General features: G+C 35.3%; 2 protein-coding genes across 3 annotated transcripts in view; one reads left to right on the top strand and one right to left on the bottom strand.

Moving 5' to 3' along the window:
* Positions 1–15975, bottom strand: part of LOC145678805 (guanine nucleotide-binding protein G(q) subunit alpha-like) — a 70174-nt gene extending 54199 nt beyond the window's left edge. Inside the window, exon 1 of one of the 2 annotated variants that reach the window (XR_014130438.1) lies at positions 14654–14919. The gene's annotated coding sequence lies outside the window, so the exon portion shown is untranslated. Of the gene's footprint in view, positions 1–14653; positions 14920–15750 lie in introns of those variants that run through there. The other variant, XM_081749323.1, reaches the window with a different exon arrangement.
* An 8241-nt stretch (positions 15976–24216) lies between these two features.
* LOC145678806 (uncharacterized) overlaps positions 24217–24895 on the top strand; it is a 79705-nt gene continuing 79026 nt past the window's right edge. Inside the window, exon 1 of the mRNA XM_081749324.1 lies at positions 24217–24377. The gene's annotated coding sequence lies outside the window, so the exon portion shown is untranslated. The remainder of the gene's footprint in view (positions 24378–24895) is intronic.

A 24895-nucleotide genomic window follows, 5' to 3' on the forward strand; every position in this document is an offset into this window, starting at 1 on the left:
GCACTATGTCGCATCCTGCATCTCAACTCATCCATTTGGACATTTACTTGTTAGTCGGTTATAAAAAGTGCATTCGCATAGATTTTTAGCCCTTGGTACCTCAAGGCGACTACAAGGATGGAATCACTATAGGCTGGAAGAACCTAGCAATGTTAAAAATGACGACTCCCAGTCCCAAAGTTACTGATCTTATACTCATTACCGTTCACTTAATGTTTAAGAAATAGCCTAAAAATAGGTTTAAGAAATAACCTTTTCTTAGAAGTACGAATAATTTCAGTTTACTCTGGATATTTTTTCATTTATTGTCGGATAAAAACAATTTGTAATATAATTTAAAATAAATATTTGAGGGGGCCGGGGCCGGTGCCACCCCCTAGCTATGTCCCTGATTAGTGGACTATTTTCAGCAGGTGAAAAGTGTCCGAGATCTTGCATGTACCGGAAGAAGTCGTTCAATCCGAATGGAGGAAAACATTGCTCGCGTCCCAAAAAATATTGAACGAAACTCCGAAACATCTACGAAAAGATGTTCTCAAAAATTAGTGATGAGCACGAGATCCCTGGAAAGGAAATTAAATCTTTCATTTTTACGTCACACGTTTATGCCGGGTAGGCTAAAGGAGATGGGTCCCTGGAAAGGATTTTAGGAGAGTCACACCTTTATTTCTAGAAGATGCAATTGGTACAACAGTTGAAACCACAGGATTTGCAAAATTGCGTGGAATATGCTCGTCTATTTTAAGAGTTGGCAGTATTGGAAAACGATTTTATTCAATCTCATAATGACCAATAAGGATCACTTTCATCTATCTGACTACTTGAATAAACTAAACTGGAGGATAGGAGGATCGAACAATCTAAGGACAAGGACCACTATTGTGAACGACAAATGCATCCGTTTAGGTATACCTTATGGTGTGGGGTTACTTTCCAAAGAATCAATGGGCTGCACTTCTAAGAAAACTGTACGGTTAACGTCGGCGGCCCTCAATACTGGATGTAGAATTTAAAAAAAAAAAAAAAGACAAAAAATGAAAAAAAAAAAAAAACAATACAGGTACGTGGTTCCAACAAGATGAAGCCACTGGTCACACTTCTCGACATGGCGAAAGAATAGTTTCACAACTTCTTTCACTTTAACTGATCACTACGCTCACCAGATTTAACGGCCAGATAGGAGTTATATGAAAGGTAGAGTATACGACAGTAACTTCAGAATAATACAAAGATGCGAAAAATTAACAACAGTCATGGAAAAGGGCTTAGATACATCACGGCAGCTCTAAATAAGTATTAACTATCTTTCAAAACAAAATAGATATTCATTATTGAAATTATATCGTTTATTATGCGCCACACCATAGTGTCGCTCCAGGTGTGTATGATTGTATGTATTTGTGTGTGGGGAGAGGGAGTCGTATATATGTGTGTAGTACTTTATTTCTCGGCAACTAGCTCCTAGCCACACCTGAATTAAATTTGGTGCCTAAGTGTAGCTCATCGTATAAGAAATAAAGCTTGCTATATTTGACGGCCAAGCTCGGGAAGAACAATCTCGGCTCGCCTTGTATGTCGTACTTTATTTCTCGATAATTCTGTACTCACCAGATTTGAACCAAATTTAGTGAGCAAGTACCCCAAAGTCTAAGACAGTGGTCGTCAAACTTAATGAGGCTTCTGAGCTACTGTACCGTTTTTAAAGCCTACTCTGAGCTTCCAACCAAAAGAACTACCAACTTTTTTTTTTAATCTTACACGTGCTTATTGCCTATAAACTTACATTCCTAGTAAATATGAAATCAAACTATCCAAGTTAGCAAATGCCTAATATACACACAAAAAATCAAACTATTCAAGTTAGCAAATGTCTAATATACACACAAAAAATCAAACTATTCAAGTTAGCAAATGTCTAATATACACACAAAAAATCAAACTATCCAAGTTAGCAAATGTCTAATATACACACAAAAAATCAAAGTATTCAATTTAGCAAATGCCTAATATACACACACAAAAAATCAAACTATTCAAGTTAGCAAATGTCTAATATACACAAAAATCAAACTATTAAAGTTAGCAAATGTCTAATATACACACAAAAAATCAAACTATCCAAGTTAGCAAATGTCTAATATATACACACACGAAAAACAACGTGCACAACCCCACGCATATGCAATTAAGTATGAGATGAGGCTGTCAAGGAAGTTGCGCGGGATAAATAAATCATTGTGTCGTCAGTCCTTAGCGTTCGCTTAGTGGAGGAATCAAGGTTAGCCAACCGGAGCGTTAACTCGATCTACCGAAAATGTTCCCGCGAGCTACTAATAGCTCGCCATCGACGGTTTGGTGATCGCTGGTCTAAGGAATAAAAAACATTGTGTTTGGTGGTTTGGCTCGGCAATGGACAGGCTCGACTTCCCTCGTATATGGTACTTTATTTCTTGGTAACTATTGGTAGCATCTGAACGAAATTTTGTGGGCAAGTACCTCATAGTGTAAAGGATAACGATTGTCATATTTGGTGGTCGACCTCGGCCACGCCCAGGCTCACCAACAGAGGCTGTGTTCCACAGCTTTGCACGCTGGGAGCTTCTGGGTTCGATTCATCTTGACTTGTTTCTTAAGTTAGAATGAAGTTAGAACAAGGTTTTCTCGTCTCGTCTCGTCTCGTCTCGTCTCTATTTTCAAAGAAATCTTTCTCGTCTTATCTCGATTCTCGAAAAAGTTTTTTTTTTTTTTAATATTGTTTTGTAAATTTACTCTTATTGCTTTTTAATTTCATGTGGAAGTGAACATAATTCTTTTGCGTCACTAGAGAGGCACGAAAGGAAATAGTGATCATAGATACATCGCATTTCTATATTTTTCTATAAGGATACCAAGCGACGCGGAATGGCCGCATGTGGTTTATCAGGAACTAAATGTCGGTCTCCTGCACTATACACGAAAATGTTCCCCACAACAGAGATCTACGCTATAGCTATGATGGCTTACTTTTATGACCATGCATTTTCCCCATTCTTTATCTGACTAGGCAATATAGGAATATACTTAATCCATTCAAATATATTTTGTTTCGTTTTTTTTTTTTTTTTTTTTAATTTTGAGGTTTAAAGAAAATTCCGTGCAATTCTGCATGTGTCCAATAATACTCTTCTGTATCTTCTTTACGACTTTTTGTAAAAATTCCAATTGATTCAAGTACCTTTTTCAACATATTGTGGTTAATGACATTATTATTATTATTATTATTATTATTATTATTATTATTATTATTATTATTATTATTATTATTATTATTATTATTATTATAGTTTAATGTTCCTCTTTAGAACCAAGCCCATATGAAACACAATTTGCCGTTTAAAGTAGAATCCGAACCACTGCTAGGATTTGTGTCTGAGGAAAATGCCCCCACAGAGAATCGAATCTGGAATCACTCGCATTACAAGCAGGTTAAGTTGCACGAACATTTATAATAATAATAATAATAATAATAATAATAATAATAATAATAATAATAATAATAATAATAATAATAATAATAATAATAATAATAGAAATACCAATATTCGCTTGACTACGGTTTTATAGTGTTTTGGTTAAAAATTTCTTACAAAATGTGTGTTTTTGTGCGTAATACGTCACTCTGTCACATATACACATCACACATATGTTGATACATAAGTGTTGATACACGCTAATCTTCCTTTTTTTAAGCTTGTTATCTTCTTATATGTGATGAGACAGCTTGCAATCTGTCCTTTTATGTAAATAACAAACGTTTTTAAGCTTTGGAAAAAAGTGATAGAAAGCATGTGTTACTATTCGAAACAATTTTCCAGAAGTCATACAGAGTTTCAAGCGAGTTATATAACATTGTTACGTTACATATTATTAGAACACTTGCAACAAAAGGACACTAACATTTAGGATTAATATGAAAGAATTTTACAAGAAACTTCTAATAATTTCGTAGCTTTCTCTTGTTTGAGAACTTTAAAAAGACTTTTAAGAGTAACATACGGGCTATTACTCTTGTTAAACAAATAAACGTTCAGCATAAACAGTTGTTTTTATGTAGAAAAGCAGGAACTTCGTTCTAGTCAAGTTGAATGGAAGATTGGAGGAAATGTAATCTTATCAAGAGATCACGTGATGTTTTGATGAACATTGCTTTTTAAGATTTTTTTTCTTTGTGAGGAAGATTAATACAAATATGAATATTTCCTAAACAGTGAACATAGGCTAGAATATAGGGTCATTATTTCTCAATCGAAACATCACATTTCCAGCTCCAGACATCGTATTCGGCCATCTTAACTTTTTCCAAGGATTTTTCTGTTGCACCAGAAAAATGACGGAAAGATGCCTCTAAATATAGGCCCTGATCAACTTCATTCCTCATGGGAGGTCTCAGGTTCAGATACCATAGAGGACCATCTAACAGAGGTTTTCCTCAATTTTACCAGGAGAATGTCGTCAAGATGCCTTTAAATATAGACTAACTTCCATCACGGAAGGGCTCAGGTTGGGATATCGTGGATTGCCGTCCTAACTAAAACTTTTTCAGGAGTTTTCCTCGGTTGCACTAAGAGAATGTTGGAAGGTGCCTTTAAATATAGACACTGTCAAACTTATAACAATTTTGTTGTTTTCCTTCTATGTTATTAATAATTTCAAATTATGTAAATCTGGAACTGCCCCGGCTAAACCGGACATGGGAGCTGTAATTGTAACAAAATTTTGTTCAAAACAGTAAACCGTGTTTCCTCAGTGGAGAACAAATAAATACAACGCACTATCCTATTTACAGGGTGGTGGACTATTTATCTATAAATGCCCTTGTAACTTTTAAAGTAAAATATTTTTTTAAACTAGCAGATTTTTAAACTATTAGACTTGTAACTTTTAAATTGTGATTTTAAACTGTGAATTTTATACTAATAGATTTTTAAACAAGTAGACTTGCAACTTTTAAACTAGTAGACTGTAACTTTTCAACTAGTAGACTTTTAAACTAGTAAACTTGTAACTTTTAAACTAGTTGACTTGTAACTTCTAAACTAGTATATTTTTTAATGCGGAAATTTTGTACGATACAAATATCGGCAAGATGAAATTTTTGACATGATCTTCAATACCACCAGATTAACAGTGTTGCTAACCGAGCATAAGTTGTATTTTTTTTTTTTTCAAATGGCACTACGTCAGCAAATCTACATGTTAAATAAAACCTTAGAAGACCACATTCATTATTCAGTGTCACAAACTAAGTACGCTACAGTATGAAGAAAAAACATCCACATTTGGAGGACCCTAAAACAGTAATAACACAATTAAGGTGAACGGGGAAACACGTTCAAAGTTCCTTAGTGTAAAATGTGATATGACATAGTTCTAATAAGTAGGGATAAAGTTACAAGGGATTGAAAAGTTTACTTTTTTCAGAAGACTTTATTTCAAAAAAATGCAAAGATGTGCACCACATTCAATCACATAGATCTTTTTCAATAAAGTAAAGATCATAATGCCATTTACATCAATTTATTTCTCCATTAGTTCCAGAGTTATAAAAGACATAGGTAGAGATTGTTATACTGCTTAAAATGCCGAATTTATGCAAAATTGTGAAAAAGATTGTTCCTTTTTTCTATTCCTATAGCACTACTGCAATGGTTTTCTGTAGTCGTAATGAAGTATATAGATGACATGGACTCAGTCTGCCTCTGAAAATAACGTTTTCGTGTGTAGAAAAAAAAAATATACATCAAAGGATCAGATGAAAAGATAGATAGAGATTGTTATACTGCTTAAAATGATGTATTTGTGGGTAATTGTTAAAATAATTGTTCCTTTTTCTCTGTTCCTTTAACATTATAGCAATGTTTTCGGTAGTTGTAATAATGTATATGGCTGACATGTACTTAGTCTGTACCTAAAGATAACATTTTTGTGTGTAGAAAGAAAGAAAACGATAATAATCAACAGATGAACAGGCAGTAGACCCAGCAGTAGGAAACGGTAGACTAGTTAACTGTTAACGTTGCCCCGACGTTGTACTTGGATGCTTTGCTGAGCAATTGCCAACCAACTGAATTGTCAACAAAACTCTTACGAAACAAGTAAAATTAACCTTGGAAGCAGGCCCGTATCCAGAGGAGTCTAGCCCCCCCCCCTACATTTTGGCTGCCCCTAAAATTTTCACGGTAGACTGGCAAATGAACTATAACATGGTGATGAACTATAATATGGTTGCATCGCCCCCCCAACTTCAGCCGGCCCCCCTACATTTTTGGGCTGGCTACAGGCCTGCTTGGAAATGCAGATAAATTGTGGCAAATGATTAGCCTGGCCAGTGGCGGATCCAGGGGGCGATCCCCCCAGAAGAGGAAACTTTCTTATTTGATAAATAAATAAAACCCATCCCAGAGTTTGGAGCTTTTAAAAGTAGCTCTAAGTAGCAGTATTACAACCCGTCCCCCCATAAGTCCGTCCTGGATCCGCCCCTGTGCCGGCCAACATACATTTTAAACCTAAATCTTACTGACACATACTTAACTACCTTACTGTAACTATATACAGGGTGTTTCAAAATGAATGTCGCAGTTTTAAGGCTTTGTAGTATGGGTAACCAGGGCAAGAGTGAACACTTTTTGTAAATCAAAGAATTGCGGTGGAATGGTGACAGAGAAAAACGCAATATATTCTCTATGTGAAAGCCTGTTATCTCTAATAACATATACAGTTTAATTGCGGCAAATCAAGCAGATGATACAGGGGAATAACATAGATATGACGAAGGAAAAATTTGTACTCTTGCCCCATATGGTGGGGTAAGAGTAAACAATGGTTGGGGCAACGATGTACAGTCGAATCAAAACATAGAAACATAGGCATAAACACCAAAAAATACATTGAATCACAGATATATATGTACTAATTACATGGAACTAAGGAAGTTATAAAATACCAAACAGATTAGTGTCAAATGGAACTGCCAACAAATGCTACAGTACTGTATATCATACATGCTATAATTACAAAATATGAAAATAGGAGAAATCAGTTGAACATTAATCACGAAGCACAAAAATGTTACTTCCGGTGCACACAGTGGTCATACACGTACACAGACTTTCTTTGATTAAGATTGGAACATTATTCGTGAAACCACTCGCATATGATACAGAAAATCCTCATTTTACCGTTTGGTGTATCTGAAAACAATTTCCCACTGAATTGGCTGGGCGTACCCACGAGTGTGGATGATTTTGATTCGAATTTCTACCTTCTTTTGTGTTCCCGTGCGACATGACATATGCTCAACAACTCGGGCTGTGAAATTCTAAACGATAATGAAAACGTTCTGTTAGTAATCTATAGCCGCCAACTTTTGTCTTACCTCTGCAAACGTTTTTTACTCAATGTTACGTGTTGGCTCCTACATTTTCTTTACCCAACTTTAAAACAACCCCGTACACTCTTGCCACCTCAATTACGATGTCATTGCTTCGCCTCCATCACAGGTCTGTTTATGTATTTACCATATATCACTTTTTTCTTTTTCACTCTTTCATAATCATGTCAGAGGTGATTTAAGACTCTGACCATAATATTTGTGTTCTTTTTAATGGAGCTATTTAAAATGGTATTCACAAATATCCATGAAATCTGAAAGGATATCCTCAGGTTGGATTAAGTAAGGAATATCACATCTGGTATCATTGTAAATAGGTATACATGATAACATAATTTCAAGACTTAATAATAAGTATAATATAGTTCCGGGCGAAATTGATGTTCTAGACTTAAGTTTCTCAACCTATTTCATATCATGGCCCCTCTTTTATCGCTGTTCCCTAACCAACCCTCTCATACCACTGACAACCATAACTAATTTCCGGTTTGTCATAAGCTTTTCGATTATTGTTGCTCATCGCTTACAGTTGTATACGTATAAAAGTCTTACATAGGAATAGGATTAACAGTTTGACAGTAAGTATGAAAATAAAAATGGGCGGTATTCACAGAGTATTCGCTAATCAAGCGTTAGCCACGTAACTAGTTAGTCTCAAATTTTACCACCTTACTCTGGAATGGTTTCAACTCACTACCAACAGGGATTGATTCTTATGGACCCAAACAAACACGCAATGTTTTGTGAGAATCGGAAATTATTTACGATAATTACTTGGAACATTTTTTCTTAAAGTTAGGGGTGAATTCATCCTCTTACCCCTGATTAATTTCAACCACAACTAATAGGTTCTGTTGCGAATCCTCAAAGAAAGCACGCTCACGTTTAATGAAAAACGTGATTCTTATGAAAGTTACCGTAAACATTCACCGCATGAGAGATCCCAAAGTTATAAGCTCCTTAGACCAAATATTACGCAAAAATAAACATTTTACCTTATTTGGATATGTTTTCTTGACGAAATTCTATGTACACTACTGATCGTAGACATGATTTTTTTTAAAAAATATCCCGTAAGTTCACCCTCTACTTCTATTCTTGACTGATCTCAATTTCGAGTGATGGGGATGATTAGGAAGCCTCAATGAAAATATACGCCATATTGCATCAAAACAAATAATTATATTTTGAAAGTTATCGCGAAAATGATTTTATGGCAGTATGTATATGTGGAATCTTCAAAGTTGGAAGTGAACTTAATCTTTTTACTTTCCTTTATCAACCAGTTTGAACCCCAAATGTTGAGAATGACTCGAAAGTGTTAAAGAAAATACACCATGCAGCATTTATATCGAAAAAGCTTTATTAAAGTTATCGTGAAAAATTGTTCTATTATTACATTACGTATATGCGAAAGTTTTAACAAGATTGATTTCAACCTTGTGCTTCCTGATTATTAACAGATTTCAATCCCAAAGTAGGGTGACCAGACGTCCTCTTTTACCCGGACATGTCCTCTTTTTCAGACTCTAAGAAGGCGTCCGGTGGGATTTTGTAGAAAATAATCAAATGTCCTCTTTTTTCGGGTTTTTTCAGGAACCACACTTTTCATGCAAATTAACACATGAAAGAAATATTTTTACCTGATTTTCGACAATAACAAAAAAAAATTCCAATCTTTTCTTATAAAAACAAGTTTAAGAAATTTATTCTGCCTATTGACATGAAAGGCCAAGCTGTTCTACTGTACTTATAGTAATATAGGGAAAACGTAAGAGCGTTATTTTTCTTCCCTTTTACCTGGTAATATTGGGCCTTATGCAGAGTCGTTCTGAGCGTGATTAGAGCCATACTAAAGAGTCCGACTAACATACTGTATGTTTCCTGCGGTAGTTAGGTCTTTAGTAAATGTTAATCATACTTCAAAACGACTCTGCATTAGGGATGGCCATTTCCGGAAAAAGAGTTTTCCGGTTTCCGGAAATCACATTTTCCGTTTTCCGTTTTTCCGGAAAATTTTCCGTCTTCCGATTTTCCGAAAAATTTTCCGTTTTCCGATTTTCCGGAAAATTTTCCGTTTCCGTTTTTCCGGAAATTTTTCCGTTTTCCGATTTTCCGGAAAATTTTCCGTCTTCCGTTTTCCGGAAAATTTTTCGTTTCCGTTTTTCCGGAAAATTTTCCGTCTTCCGATTTTCCGGAAAATTTTCCGTCTTCCGATTTTCCGGAAAATTTTCCGTTTCCGATTTTCCAAAAAATTTTCCGTCTTCCGATTTTCCGGAAAATTTTCCGTTTCCGCTTTTCCGGAAAATTTTCCGTCCCGATTTTCCGGAAAATTTTCCGTTTCCGTTTTTCCGGAAAATTTTCCGTCTTTCTAATTTTCCAGTTGCCGGAAGAATTATATTCCGTTTTCCGTTTTCCCTGAAAATGTAGTCATCCCTAGTCTGTAGGAAGTTTAACCTTTTAAAGAGTTCTGGTATATTTATATACCATGGTGTACTATCGTCTTTGACCGCTTATTTAGGTTCTATAACAGGTATTTAAGCCGGGATTTTTTTTTTTTATTTTTCAAGTCAAGGATGGACCAAAGAACACTGCAGATGCGTTTTGGAACCGGATAGTCAACTTGGCGGCGCCAAGTGGTGCGAAGGGACGTGACTTTTTTCTTAAGTCAAATTTCAAAACTTTTTCACGCCTTTAGTTTTCAAGATATCAGATTGAAACTTGCATAAGGATTATGTGTAGACCTACCTTTGGGTATTTATCAATTTTTTTAGATCCTTACGTGAAACCGGGGATGGGCCCGAGGGACGCAAGTGTTACGAAGGGGTGATTTTTTCAGAAAAATTCCGGTTTTTTTTCGATTTTCCGGTTAAGGTTTATGATACCGACCCGTGGTACCGTTGGTAAGTATGCTCTATCGTGAGAAAAACGAGGTATGAACCATGATCCTACGATAAATAGTAAGGAAGCAGTAGCTGTTTGAGTGAAAGTCTAAAATTTTGGACATCCTTAAAAGGGTTAAATTTCTTGCAATCTGACGTCTTTGTTACATTTCTATCTGATAATTCATTGTTAAGAGCTCTTCTTTGTTCTATCAATCTCTCAAGCATTTCATGTATGCTGTTCCACCGAGTTTTAACTTGCTGTATAAGGAAATGTACTTCTAATCCTAATAACCTTTACTGTTTTTCCAGTTCTGACGTTGCCAACGTACTATATTTAAAGTGGGAAACAATCCGACTAACAACACTTAACATTTTCTCGATTTTTCTATTGCAAGTCCCTTCATTATAGAGAGTTTAGGGTCTGAGCAAAACAACATATGCTTGCATACGGAAGTTCTCGTACCGCACTTGTGATATTACTAGCATTGTCATAGACAATAGCATGTATTTTATCTAAAATATTCCACTACTCTGCAACATGGGCTAAGTGCTGAGTTAGGTTTACCCTTGTGTGCCTCACTTCTATTTCAATTATTTGAAGGACTGAACTTATTGAACTTAGATGGAAGCATATAGTGGGTTGTGATTGTAATATAACTTTCCGTAGCCTGCGAAGCCCAGCTATCTGTTGTCAAATCAATCGATTCCGCAGCCACACTTCTCCTTAGAAAACAAGGCCTCAATACGGCGAGTTACAGTTTGCCTGGATGGTGAGTGGTAACTTGGTTCTACTTCATTCATAAATTCAAGAAACCGAATTGCTTCAACGAAAGACAAAGGAAGAAGAATCCTTTGGTACCGTATTACTTATTTTACTATCAAGCACCTCTGCTCTTGCGGAAGAACAAGGTTTAGGGTCTCTGAGATCAGACAGAATTCTTTTCTGTTTCTTACGTACTACTATGTTCCCTTATTTGTAAAACATTTTTTCTGGGATCTTTCTGTTACTTTAGATGCATTTGAGCGTGCGCCAGGTGAAGCGATAATCTGAGATATAGAAGTAGCAGCACCTAGATTATCATCTACGTTTATGAAATAATAATAATAATAATAATAATAATAATAATAATAATAATAATAATAATAATAATAATAATAATAATAATAATAATAATAAAACACTTTGATTGCATTAGGAGTTCACAACTTAGTAACAAAACATGAATGTAGAATAATAAGTAGAGCAACCCACATTATGCTTTATTTTTTTCCAAATTATGCTTTATTATGCTTTATTATTAATTTCAATCATTGTTTTACATCAATCGTGTATAACGTATAATATTTACTATACATTAAATATTCTAAATATCTTGATCTATTTATTAATATTTTATGCAACCAGTTTCTTTCATATTTAATGAACTTTCTACCTAATGCACTGTAAAGAGAGGCTTTACTCGAGTCAGTTTTTTTTTTTTTAATCACTTGTGTGCGCCTTAGAGGTGCATATATACAGAAAGGGAAAGTAAAAGATGCCACCAATAAGTACAGAAAGTGCTCAACTTCAAGAGGTACACATAACATTATAGTGTGGAGTTCTTGTGTACTATTCATTGTTGGTGGAAGTTTTTTTCTTTTTGTCCTTTATTCTTTTCTCCACGTCAAAAGATTAGACCAAAAAGTTTACATAAATAAAAATAAGTTTTTCATTGTTGCATTGTTATGTTCTCAATGATTTTGCACTGTAAATATTGTTTCTTAAAAATATTAATACAATATGTTAAACTTGAAGTTAAAGAGATTTTTTAAAGAATTGTGCTATATCTTTTAAATTATGTTTTATGCTTTATTTTCTAAAATTATGCTTTTAAAATTAGTTTCTTCTGGACCCTTAGACAGCCACAACCATGTTCAAGGTACCAACCATGTGTAAATAGCTATTATGCTTTTTATGCTTTTGTATGCTTTTGGGTTGCTTTAATAATAAGTAAAACTTTCAAATGCATACAGAATCATAGATAATAAGTCAGCATTGAGAACTGAATTGATGTATCGATAACTAGGTGGAATCGTCCTTCAGTTTAAGAGAAAGTAGCGGAAAAAGTTACGAAGAGAATTATGTGGAATAGATCATTATATGAATAGCTGGCGCTAGTTTCAAGTAGTGCTACATACTATGGTATTTATCTCAATAATACCGGTATTTGGAATTTGTGACGCTTATAGTTGCAAGATGGTAACACTAGGGTAAAGTGTAAAATTGAATTACATCAGTAGAATTGAATTTATCTTAGGGTTAAAAAGTCTATGGCACAGGTCGGATGTAACTGAGTAATAAACTTACAGAAAAAAAAACATCGGGACGATAGGGTGCTCGAATCGAACATCGGCCTTCTGAATGTTAATCCGATGTTCTAACGCCTGAGCTCAGTTGGAATACGTAGTGTACTCCTGCCAATACTACTGCGTGTGGATTCTATAGAATCAATCTAGGGCGCCAATTTCTCTTCCATTCAGATGCAGAAGGTATATATGAGGGTTTTAAGACAAACTGAATTCAAATTGTGCAAAATATTGTATATTTATAAATAGAATGCGGGATCCACATGAACTTTGAGGGGGCTGCCCCCCAGGATCTGTGACCTTGACAGATCACCGTGATCACGATAAGCAATGAAGAAATGGTTGGAATATAAACATACCAGTTGTATTAATAACACACTGCCAGCTCTACTGCGAGAGTTCTGCCCTCAGGTACACGCATAATCGGGGATTCGCCGAAACACACGCATGGTGGGAATTTCCCGTTGCAAACGAATGATCTGCAAGCCCTCACGCAAACAAAAAAAGTACATGATTAAGCAAGTGTACAAATAGATGTAGGAGGAAGGAATGTTTCGTCGCTGATTTACTCGACCTTTTCTCTCCTGTCCAGTGTTAAGTTTGAGTTGCGTTTCTTTAGCACTAGATGGTGAAGAGCATTGCCTCATTTACAGGTTGTTTTCGCGTAGCATTTTTCGTTATATTTCTTAATGTAAGACGACCAATGTCACTATTCCAAGTGAACATTTCCATTTTCCGGAAAATTTTCCGTCTTCCGGAAAATTTCCGTTTTTCCGAAAAAATTTCCGTTTCCGTTTTTCCGGAAAATTTTCCTTTCCGTTTTTCCGGAAAATTTTCCGTTTCCGATTTTCCGGAAAATTTTCCGTTTCCGTTTGTCCGGAAAATTTTTCGTTTTCCGATTTTCCGGAAAATTTTTCGTTTTCCGATTTTCCGGAAAATTTTCCGTTTCCGATTTTCCGGAAAATTTTTCGTTTTCCGATTTTCCGGAAAATTTTCCGTTTTCCGTTTTCAATTTTCCGGTTTCCGGAAAAAATATTTTCCGTTTTCCTTTTTTCCGGAAAATGTGGCCATCCCTACTCTGCATAGGGCGGATTGTGTTTAATTAAATAGCGTAGGTTGTAGAACTTTGAATCAACATTGTTTCTGCATTTAGTAGGGTTGCGAAGTGTTATACTTACGTAAATTTTTAATTCTTTCATGATATGATAATATGTGAACCAACTTATCAAGTTGAAACCATCATAAGCGAAGCTATTTTCAGTATACGGTAGGCCTAATTAGCCCTACTATTAGTATATATTATTTCGGTCCACGTTATTGTAGATAAACGTTCTCTTTTTTCAAGTCAGTAATCTGGTCACCCTACCCCAAAGCAAAAGGTTAAAACAATTTGTTAAAATAGGATAATTTTACAAAAAATTGTCGTGGAACAGTCTTACAAATTTATGTTGAGTCGAATCTTGCTTCAATCACTGAACTGCTAGAGTATGTTGGAGTCTGCTTGTATCAATGGCGGATCCGGGGAGGCGATCGCCCCCCCCCCTCAGGAAGAGGAAACTTTCTTATTATATATATATATATATATATATATATATATATATATATATATATATATATATATATAACCAATCCCAGTGTTTCGCGGGAGACCCGGGTTCGATTCCCGACGGGAGCTCATGTGGTTCGGATTCCACGTTAATCAGTAGGTCCACGTCTCACATAGCCTCGCTGCTGAAAGAGACGCTAAACTGAAATTCAACTCAACTCAATCCCAGTGTTTGGACCTCTTAAAAGTAGCAGTATTGCAACCCACCGCCCCCCCCCCACCAGAAGTCCGTCCTGGATCCGCCTCTGGCTTGTATCGTCTTTCCTTATAGAACTGCCACTACTGAGAAAAACGAGTTGCACATTGGTCATATTTAGCCATATATAGTGCTAATAAACAACAACATTCGAGAAAAATTATATACTGTATATACATATATTTACTTACCGAAAACGAAAAATCACGAAACGCTAGAGAAAGCTGACATTCATTAATGGAAACGCCTCACAAGATAATTAATTCCATTCACACTATCACTTAACAATTTAAGTCCATTGCATACAAGCACAGTCTTACATCTGCTACTCAAATCTTTGTTCTGTCACTTCTACATCACACGGGACGTGGATGAGCTTCCCTGGTTACCCTGCCATGCGCACAAAATCAGCAATGCCACGCGGAAGGAAATACCTACCAGTTGACTAACTCAAGTCGGTTCCTTTAACTTTTCAAGATAATTTTTTTTTTTTTTTTTTTTTTTTTACCAGACTTTTGCACACGAACCTCAAACTTCTATTAGCTAAAGACAATGAACGAACATAGATAAATAAGTTTGATAAAAGACAGTAGGAAAAATTCTTATCTTCAATAGGACGTTATCTTCACTGCTTGCTGTGTATAACATATATCGTTATCGATTATATTTGTAATTTTGTTTGTGATTTTTCTTTCTTAATGACACACAATTCATTATATAAGCAAAATTTTGTGAAACATGGCTTAATTTTATAATCGTTTAGATAACAGAAGTACAGGGTGTCCAATATACAATGTAACCCGGAGTTTGGGATAGTAGAATTTGTGAACCGGAAGCGATACACAAATAATAGTTACACCAAAATGAAGCCTTTTCGTTCATATATTTTTAAACTAGGAAACAACGATTGAAGTACACTAGGAACCACACAGTGTTGCCAGATTTAACCGAAGGTGTAAATCGATTTTTGTTACAAATCACATAAATTGCCTCATAACTCATTCGTATGGATGTTCTGTCATTAATTCTTTTGGTTTGTATAGTTCGAGTAGCGTGGAAACTACGAAGCGGAAAAAAGTTTTTCATTTCCACCGATAACCAATCGGATGAGGCCTCTGCAAAGGGGTAACTAAGCAAATCGTAGTTTTCATAAATTAACATTCTGAATTCGTAACACTGCTTATGTTTCAGTGCAGTAAAGGTGTGTTAACGATCTGTCTACATTATGCAATTTCTAAAAACAACGAAAAAGAAACTTTGAAATTATTATGATAAAACTTTTACTTACATGCACCCGGCAATACTGCTATTTATTTCTATGGAGCTGCCTAAAGCAAGAGGTATACAAGAACAATCTTCGAACTTTTCAAGACCTGAAAACAAATATTCGCAGTGGCACTGAGAACACTAACACTTCTACTTTTCGTAAAGTTGCTGCCAACGTGGTGAAACATGTGAACCTGTGTTTGAATCAAAACCGGGGGCACTTCCAGCATCTGCTGTAGAACTGACAACTCACTTCGTGGGAATAGCAGTGTTGCCGGGTGCATGTAAGTAAAAATTTTATCATGATAATTTCAGTTTCTTTTTCATTGTTTTCAGGAGTTGCATAATGTAGACAGATTCTGTAGCTTTTGATGCACTGAAATATCAGCAGTGTTACGAATTCAGAATGTTAATTTATGAAAACTACGATTTCCCTAGTTACCCCTTTACAGAGGCCTCATCCGATTGGTTAACGGTGGAAATGAACAATTCTTTTTTCCGCTCCGTAGTTTCCAAGCTACTCCAACTATACAAACCGAAAATTAATGACAGAACATCCATACGAATAGTTATGAGTCAATTTACGTGATTTGTAAAAAAAAAAAAAAAAAAAAAAAATCGATTTACACCTTCGGTTAAGTCTGGCAACACTGTGTAGTTCCTAGTGTACTTCAATCGTTGATTCCTAGTTTTAAAATATGTGCATGAACAAGGCTTCATTTTGGTATTACTATTATTTGCGTACCGCTTCCGGTTCAAAAGTTCTACTATCCCAAACTCCGGGTTGCATTGTACCCTCCCAGCTCATTTAATTCGTACGCAGAGTTCATTTAATTAATTAAATCTACGAGTATATGGCTTATTCTTAAAAGTATTTCCTTTTGATCCATGGTTCACGAACTATGCTCAGCGAAAATTAGAGAAAGCAGATGAAATCTCTCTTAGCAGACGCGAATCTTGCCCGGGGCCGGGGGAGCCTATATCAAAGATTGTGACCGTGGCGAATAATTCATTTTACACTGCACAGAAAAGAATTTTAGGAAGGATTTTTAAAAAAATGCATCAAAATTTTGCGATCTTAGGCAATAATTAGTTTTTAGACTAGGGGTCACAATCTCACAAAATTTTGAACGGACCCTAAATCGAGTTTTCGTCTTTTCTACTGAATAAGCACCTCATACCGAGTGAAGTGATAGTTTGGGATTGGCTACACTATATGTAATTCACCAGACATAAGGCCTACAAACAATATTTGATTGAAATATGTTGGATCTAAAAATAATTTAAGCTATTATTTATATATTTTTGAAAGTTCATAGTAAACTCATAATATACCTATAATAGGCTGGGGTCTGGGTATCCCACCAATTTTTAACTTCTAAATACAACACTGCTGAAAAGATTGGAAACCGACACTGTTGGCTAGTAGGGTAAAAGCACCGAATATGGAATACTTTTTGTTTCTTCTTCATTTCTCAGAAATGCGTATTCCAGAATAAAAATATTATACATCATAATACTTGTGGTACTTTTGCAAAACAAAATACAAGTATGAAAGTGTGTTCCACATTATTTATTTTTTACAATATTACAAAATTGAAAGAAACTCAATTTCCCATATTAGGCACACCCCGCTCCTAATATGGAACACTACCTGTTCTTAAAATGGAATACTAGAATAAATGTGTGCGTCTGCCTACAATACGACATTTGGACAACTCGAGCATGGGCGATGCATTCGAGCAATTTATTTGTTTATTTAAGGAATAAATTTACTTAGATATTAGTTCAAGGAAAGAAGCATATGAAGTGTTCAAGCCTCGAAATCCGAAATCACATAAACCCTTAATATAAGTCTACGAATTGAAAAGGACTCGGTCGGGCCTCCAGAAAAGTACCATCTCTTCATACGCCTGATGGGACTGAGGCAAATAAGGGAAATCCTTACTTAGAATGGGCGGTTTGAGCATGATCGTGCCCATGCTCGAATTATCCAAATGTCGTGTTGTAGGCATTGCGGCCTATAGGTCTATAAGACAAGTAAACAAAAATTACATAACATTCTTAAGATAATTAAAACATAAAACAGCAGAAATACCAAAATTCTACTTAGTACAAAGATAATTATCGAACTTAACTGGACTTATTTATTATTAGGCCTATGTTTGTAAAATGCTTGTAAAACGAAATATTCGGGGAAGCAAACTACGTGCGACAAATAAAGTATACAAAAATGCCCTATATAAAAGAAAGTTCAAACATACTGGATTAGTGTCTTTAAAGGTGTCCAAATTTTTAATTCCAGTTTTGCTTTGCAAAACACTGGCCACAAACATTTTTTTCTCCATCTTTCATGGGACACGTTTCGTGGGACTATCTTTTACAAAGTGTCCACTTTAATTAATCTTCCTCTCCTGCACTAAGCGACCACAAATTACCACAATGTCCACATTCCTCATCATCGTTATCATCAGTAGGATCACTTAAACCAGTAGCGGTTTCTGACGTAGGGCTACCGGGCTACAGCACGCTTCCTATGTTTGTGTAGTGTTAGACTAATTTTAGTTCAAAAAAATTTCATCTATTCATTTGCTTAAACTGTTCGTTAATTAACAAAATACAGAACTTTCCCATGACTATCTTCTTTTTCGAGCGTGGAGCGCGAATATCAGCGCTTTCAGCAGTGTGAAAGTTGTACTAACGAACCGAGCGGGCTGTACTGAATGCAGCCCGCTTGAGCTATACAAGCCTACTCAACAAATGTATCTCTAGCATGGAACAAAGATCTCAATATGCCTTGTCCAGCCTTGTCCACTTTCCTTTTTTTTACACCCAGAATAGCTTCCACCGTGCTGAGTTAGGTTGAGCCCGAAGACATTCTGCGCAAGCGCCAAGTATTCCTCTTTCTCGCTTTCTTCTTCTGCTTACTGGCTGCGCTCGCCGCTCGGTTCTCTCTTTTCTCCTCTTTTTTTTATTTTCTTTAATCCTAAAGGTCCGGGAGCCCAGAATTGTCGGGAGTGTTAAATCAGGAGTGTCGGGAGAGTTAAATGAATTGAACATTTTTGACACAGATTCAGATCGCAACAAAATTACAGCACATACATTTAATGGGGCATCGGTAATAAGGGATCAATTAATGGCGTACAATCTAAAATTAAAGAACACCTTCCCTTGGCAAACTACGTCCATTGTTAACCAATTAAAATTGATAATGGAAAGAACTGCATCTCAAAATCAATGGACAAGGGTTTTTTCCTGTAGTCTTTCAGGATTTTCCACATTTTTCCTCCTGCTCCCCACAGCGTGTATCTGTTTTGAAAAAGTGGCTGTACGATGTATTCCGAGTGGGTAAGCTACTCGATGGAATTTCAAGTCACGAACCGTCAATTCCGTCTATGAAAATTAAAATGTTTCGAAAGAGTGCTTTTCAGAACTAGAGAAATCCAACACAGGGAATTCATGTTTTGGTTAGAATTCTTTCACAAAATAATGCCGCATGTGAATATTTTCTATAATCAAATTCAGTGCAGGCCTACCATTAAAGTACAAACAGCACTTAAATATTTCATTGAAGCCATTGAGAAAATTCGGAATGACACAGACAACATTAGGACAAGTGATATGTTTCTTCCAACAGTTGGTGAAAATAAATGTGGGCGGATTATATCTTGCAGAGTACCCAATACCAAAGAAGTGTGTGATCGCATTTCTGCGGATGCGCGAAATCGATTTGAGAAAACAAGCCATTTGGATGCCGCCAAACTTCTGGATTCTGCAAATTTTAGTGATTTTTCCGGAACATATTGTGGACACTGCGGTTGAAAGCTACCCAATGTTAGGTAAGCAGTGGCTTCGCACTGAGCTTTTGATTCTGTCAGCTTTATCTTTAAAAACAACTTACAGGACAATTTTAGCGAAATAACAACCCTTCCCTTTTGCAAATAATAGTGACCATACCAATGTCCACAGCAGAGCCTGAGAGATGCTTTTCGTCTCTAAAAAGAATTAAGACACTCGTGAGGAATTTCCGTAGGTAAGGAAGGTTAACTGCCCTTGCCATGCTCTCGATAGAAAAAAGTTTGATCAACAACATTCTAGATTTCAACTCCAGGGTGATAGAAAAGTTTGCCAGCATGAAGAACCGAAGGACGAATATCAAATTCCGCCTTCAGTGGGTAAATACACGTATATATATATATATATATATATATATATATATATATATATATATATATATATATATATATATATATATATATATTGTAGCACGCTTTGTTAATGACAGTACGAGCCGCCACTGACTTAAACTGTCACGATCTTCGTTCAAATCACTCACTGACTCTTCAGATTAACTTGTAGCCACTTGATGTCCTTATGTTTGGCTGTTTCGATTGGATTTTTTTTTTGGGAGGGGCTTGGAAAATTAAACATTTTTTCACTACTTGTACAGATGAAGTAAAGGCCCGTTACGATGAGGTAGAGGCAGCTTCTAAATCGTTTTTGTGAAGAGTGCTCGTAACTACTTTAGCCTCACCTGGCTCTCGACCAAGTGTGTTGCAATGCTGTGGCTGTAGTTGTGGACTCACAATGCTGCAATGCTGTGATAGCGGACTCAATATTTCAATCGGTACTGTAGTGCTGTTCTCTTCACTTTGCTCTGTAGACGACACGGTATTTGGGACATTTGAACTAATAAATAATCTGTGAAAATTCCATTCAAATCGGTTCACGCGTTCAGGAGTTATCACGAGATACACAAACAGACAACACAAACGCCAAACGTCTCGACTAGGAGACGTTCGCTGACGTTCAGTCTAAAATAATATGTCAAGCCTGTCAGTCCGCGTCACTCGATTTGGCGTATGGAGTCAACCAATAAGCTCGAAGTGCGCTGATTCTAAACCTTCAGTAAGAAATTTAATCTTTCGTAGTTGATTTTGTTCATATTTATGGTCATTTACGAATGACTAGAAACCTTACTGAAGGTTTGCCAACAGCGCACTGGAAGCTTATTGGTTGACGCCAAACGCCAATTCGAGTGACGCGGACTATAATATAACTTACAATTCAGTTATTCTTCTTCACTTCTAGTTCACATACGTATGAACCTATTTAGGAATATTCCATATTAGGATCCTGCTAGTATTCCATATTAGGAAAATCGCTATTTTGAATAGTTCTCTTCCTACACACGTTTACGTGATTCTCAGTGTACTGAATCTTTATGCCCTTATGGTACACTATATATGTAATCTAAACATCACAAACTCAAAGATAATACATGTCTTTCTGCGTACATTCAGCAGCTTGGAAGAGTACGTCCGAAAAACTCAAGTTCTTCAGAAAAATATTCTGCAACAAAAGAAAATGTTTTGTTATCGTTCGGCAGCAAACCACTCATACGCAGACTGAGGGTGTCACCGTGTACAAGTTTACGTAAAGTCTTCTCGGCGGCAGCACATAGTAGACGAAATAGTCTGGTATTTCAAATTAGGAACGTATTCCATATATAGCTCACCCACCCTACTGAAAATATGGAATAATGTACATAACTAATTACTTAATAAGTTGACGAACTATGTGAAAACAAATAAGTACCTTAAAAACTTACACTATCTGTTAAAGTGCTTCAAATTCGTACTTCCGCAGTGAACATTCATTCAGATAGGTAGTCCCTACTTTAGCTCCTTTGACTTCAACCTTCGTACACGATTAATGGCTTGCGTGATCGCAAGGCAAAATTTGCGATCTGTTTGTAACAAATGAGATTAAATATTTCTTTTCGAAATTTGTGTAATGGCGTCAGGCGCAGACTTTTGCATTCATGTTGAAGTTTGCACAATCTTGAATTAAAACGTCAACTGCTTTGTGATTTTTGTTTCCAGACAGCACGAAAAGAGTGAAAAGTAATGCAGAAATTTGTAAGAGAAAGTAATGTTCTAAAAATAAAAAAAAAAACATTTATGTGTATGTTAGGATTGTGGGTGATTTTTTTTATTTATGCATTTATTTATTTATTTATTTGCCTGTTTTGCATGCAAATGAGAGTATTGTCAAGTACGCATACAGTTGTCAAAATTACAAAATAATTACATATATGCTATAAAAAAAACTTACAGATAGAGTAATGCATGCATAACTATGACTTTTATCAGCTTACACATTCATAACATAATAAACAAAAACATATATATACATTGTCTTCAAAAAACTCATTTACCGAGTAGTAACAATTATCTACTAAGAACTTGTGAAGATCAGATTTAACACATTGACTGCCATGTGTATGCTATTTCATACACATGGCGTCTTGCTTCTGCGCCGCGTGTATGCTATTCCATACACAAGGAATATCTTCATTCTAGGCCTTGTGTATTAAAATGTATACACAGTTCAAGAAAAACTATATGATGCATACACATACAAAAAAGTCAGCAATGAGCTTACCGTTCATTGTTTTGAAATGTTATGTATACATAATTACTTTATATTTGGTCTGAAAGAAGAAAATCGTATTGGCCCAGAAGAGGTATATTTTCAGTTAAACATAGAATATGATTTGTTTTGTTTTAGAAAGTCAGGTAACTTATTGAGAATTTTTGTACAGTTAATATATACGCTTTTTTTGAAAAAATGAGAAATTTTGGGAGATGACATGCAAATTATTAACGAATCGAGTATTGTATTTATGGACGTTACTATTTTCAATAAATAAGTGTTTGTTACTTACGGTAAACAATATAATTTTATATAGGTACACACAAGGTAATGGTTAATATTTTTGCCCTCAAAAGATGGGCTTGCAAGAATACTTTGGTGACAATCCAGCACAACCCATAGTGCTTTCTCTTGTAAGCGAAACGTGCTAATACAGTCAGTAGAATAACCCCCAAAAATTATACCGTAAGTTATTAAAAAATAGAATTTTACATAGTACACTGAAACTAAAGCCTCTGTTGTGACATTACCTCTTAGTCTACGGAGGCCGAAACAAATACTACTTAATTTTTTGTTTAGTTGAGAAATATGCTCATTCCAAGTTAGTTTCGAACTAATGGTGACACCAAGAAATTTAGTTGAAATAGAAAAGTCGACTTTTTTGTTATTTATTACGTAAGGAATAAATTTATTTTGAAGAGGATAATAAAAAATTAGCAAAAAAGTTTTATCATTGTTTAAAACTAATTTATTGCTACTTAACCAGTTACTTAATGGTGAAAACGCAGTGTTTAGATTATATTCAATATCATGTCGTGAGTTACCTCTAATAATAACATTGGTGTCTTCAACAAATAAAACACATTTATTAGGCAACATTTCATGTGTCAAATCATTAATGTAAATAAGAAAGAGCAATGGACCAAGCACTGATACTTGAGGTACACCAGTTAGTATTGTACCTTAAGGAAACTAGAAGAAATAACTCATAAGCGCAGATAGTTCCTAGTAGCCTTATCATTTTTCACAAACGGGACTTTTCAGTGGATGAGTGGAACCAGAATAAATATTTCCCACTCATTGGTTAGATGTCATACGCAATATCGGATGTAATCCTACTTCCATATCAGACTTCATTCTCCACACTTCCTCAGCTGGTGTTTCGGTGCCCTAAGAAAATAAAATATTTTTCTTCATTTGTCTATATAATTATTTCGGAAGCACTGGTGTCATATTTCAGCTTGTTAGAGCTCTTCTCTGAACATTCAAGCAGTTTTCAAAAGAAAAATTTAGGATTCAACATTGTGTAAAAGTAAAATGAAAAACAGCTCGTAGAACTTAACGATGATAATAAAACATAAATTTTAAGGAAAAAATCAATCAAAAGGTTGCAATCTTGTCGAATAATTAATTTTACACTGCGCAGAAAAGAATTTTAGGAATGATCCCAGAAAAATGCACCAAAAGATCGCGATCTTGGGCAATTATTAGTTTTTGGACTAGGTGTCACAAAATATTTGAACTGCCCCTAAATCGAGTTTTCATCTTTTCTACGGAATAAGCACGAGTTTAATTGATAGTTTGGGTTTGGCTACACTATGTGTAATTCTCCAGATATAAGGTCTACTATATATATATATATAGGATCTTTTGATACAAAAAATAAAATGTTTATAATCCCACAGGTAACGAGAAGCAGCTGTTCGATATTTAACAAAATCAATCAAGCCATGCCCGTATCCACGCTTTCAAGTGAACCATAATATGGTGATGTACTATAATATGGTTGTATCGGGCCCCTGTAACTTTTACCGGGCCCCCTAAATTTTTGGGCTGGCTACGGGCCTAAATCAAGTCTAGGTCAAAAATAAATAAATAAATAAAATTTAAAATACTCATAAAGTTGAAAAAGCAATTAATATTCAAATGTTAGTCATAATATCCACTTGCAAAAATAAGCGTATGTGCTACGTTATTGGTATTTGTAATAGATCTACGCCAGACCTGCAAAACGAGCAGTATCTATGTTGTAATGAAAACAAAATAGTGTGTAGGTACTTTTTCTTCTAGTAATATGTGATTATTTATTTTAAAAATTGTAATGCAATTATTTTTCCCACGATAATGACAGTTTCTTTAAATTTATACACTGTAAAAAATATGTCAGTAAAATTATTTGGATGATTGTAATGGTGACAATAAGAAAATCAGGTAACTAATGATCGCTTAAAATTTTGTTACATATAATAATTATATTATTATATAGCTGTGAAATGGAGTACCACAAGTAGTGAATAGAGAATGTATTTTTACTATTTTAAATGAAGAAGCTGTCAAAAATAAAAATGATCAGAGGACTGTGAAATCCTATAAATTGTTAGATAAATTGAATCAGTGCTTAATAACAGTATTTAATTGTAATTTATATACTGTATTCTTTAAATTATTTCTGTCGGGTATTTTCGTATTCTTCATTCTGAGAGTCTATTCACAAATAACAGTATCTTTTCAATACAACAAAATACCCTCGGTAAGGTTTGAAGTCTCCGTTTTGAGCATTTATTCCGAAGTTGATCGTCTGCCTGGTTTAAATCGTAATAAAAGCTACGAAAATTTAATCATATATTTTTACTTTAAGTTTGCTGATTTTTGGAGGTTAATTCTAATGGGGGGGGGGGCTTTGCAAACTATGAAGGTAAATAGAACGTAATGTAACCTAACCTAACCTA

This window comes from Thermobia domestica, chromosome 2 (genome assembly GCF_964235325.1).
Source record: "Thermobia domestica chromosome 2, izTheDome1.hap1.1, whole genome shotgun sequence".
NCBI classification, from domain to species: domain Eukaryota; kingdom Metazoa; phylum Arthropoda; class Insecta; order Zygentoma; family Lepismatidae; genus Thermobia; species Thermobia domestica.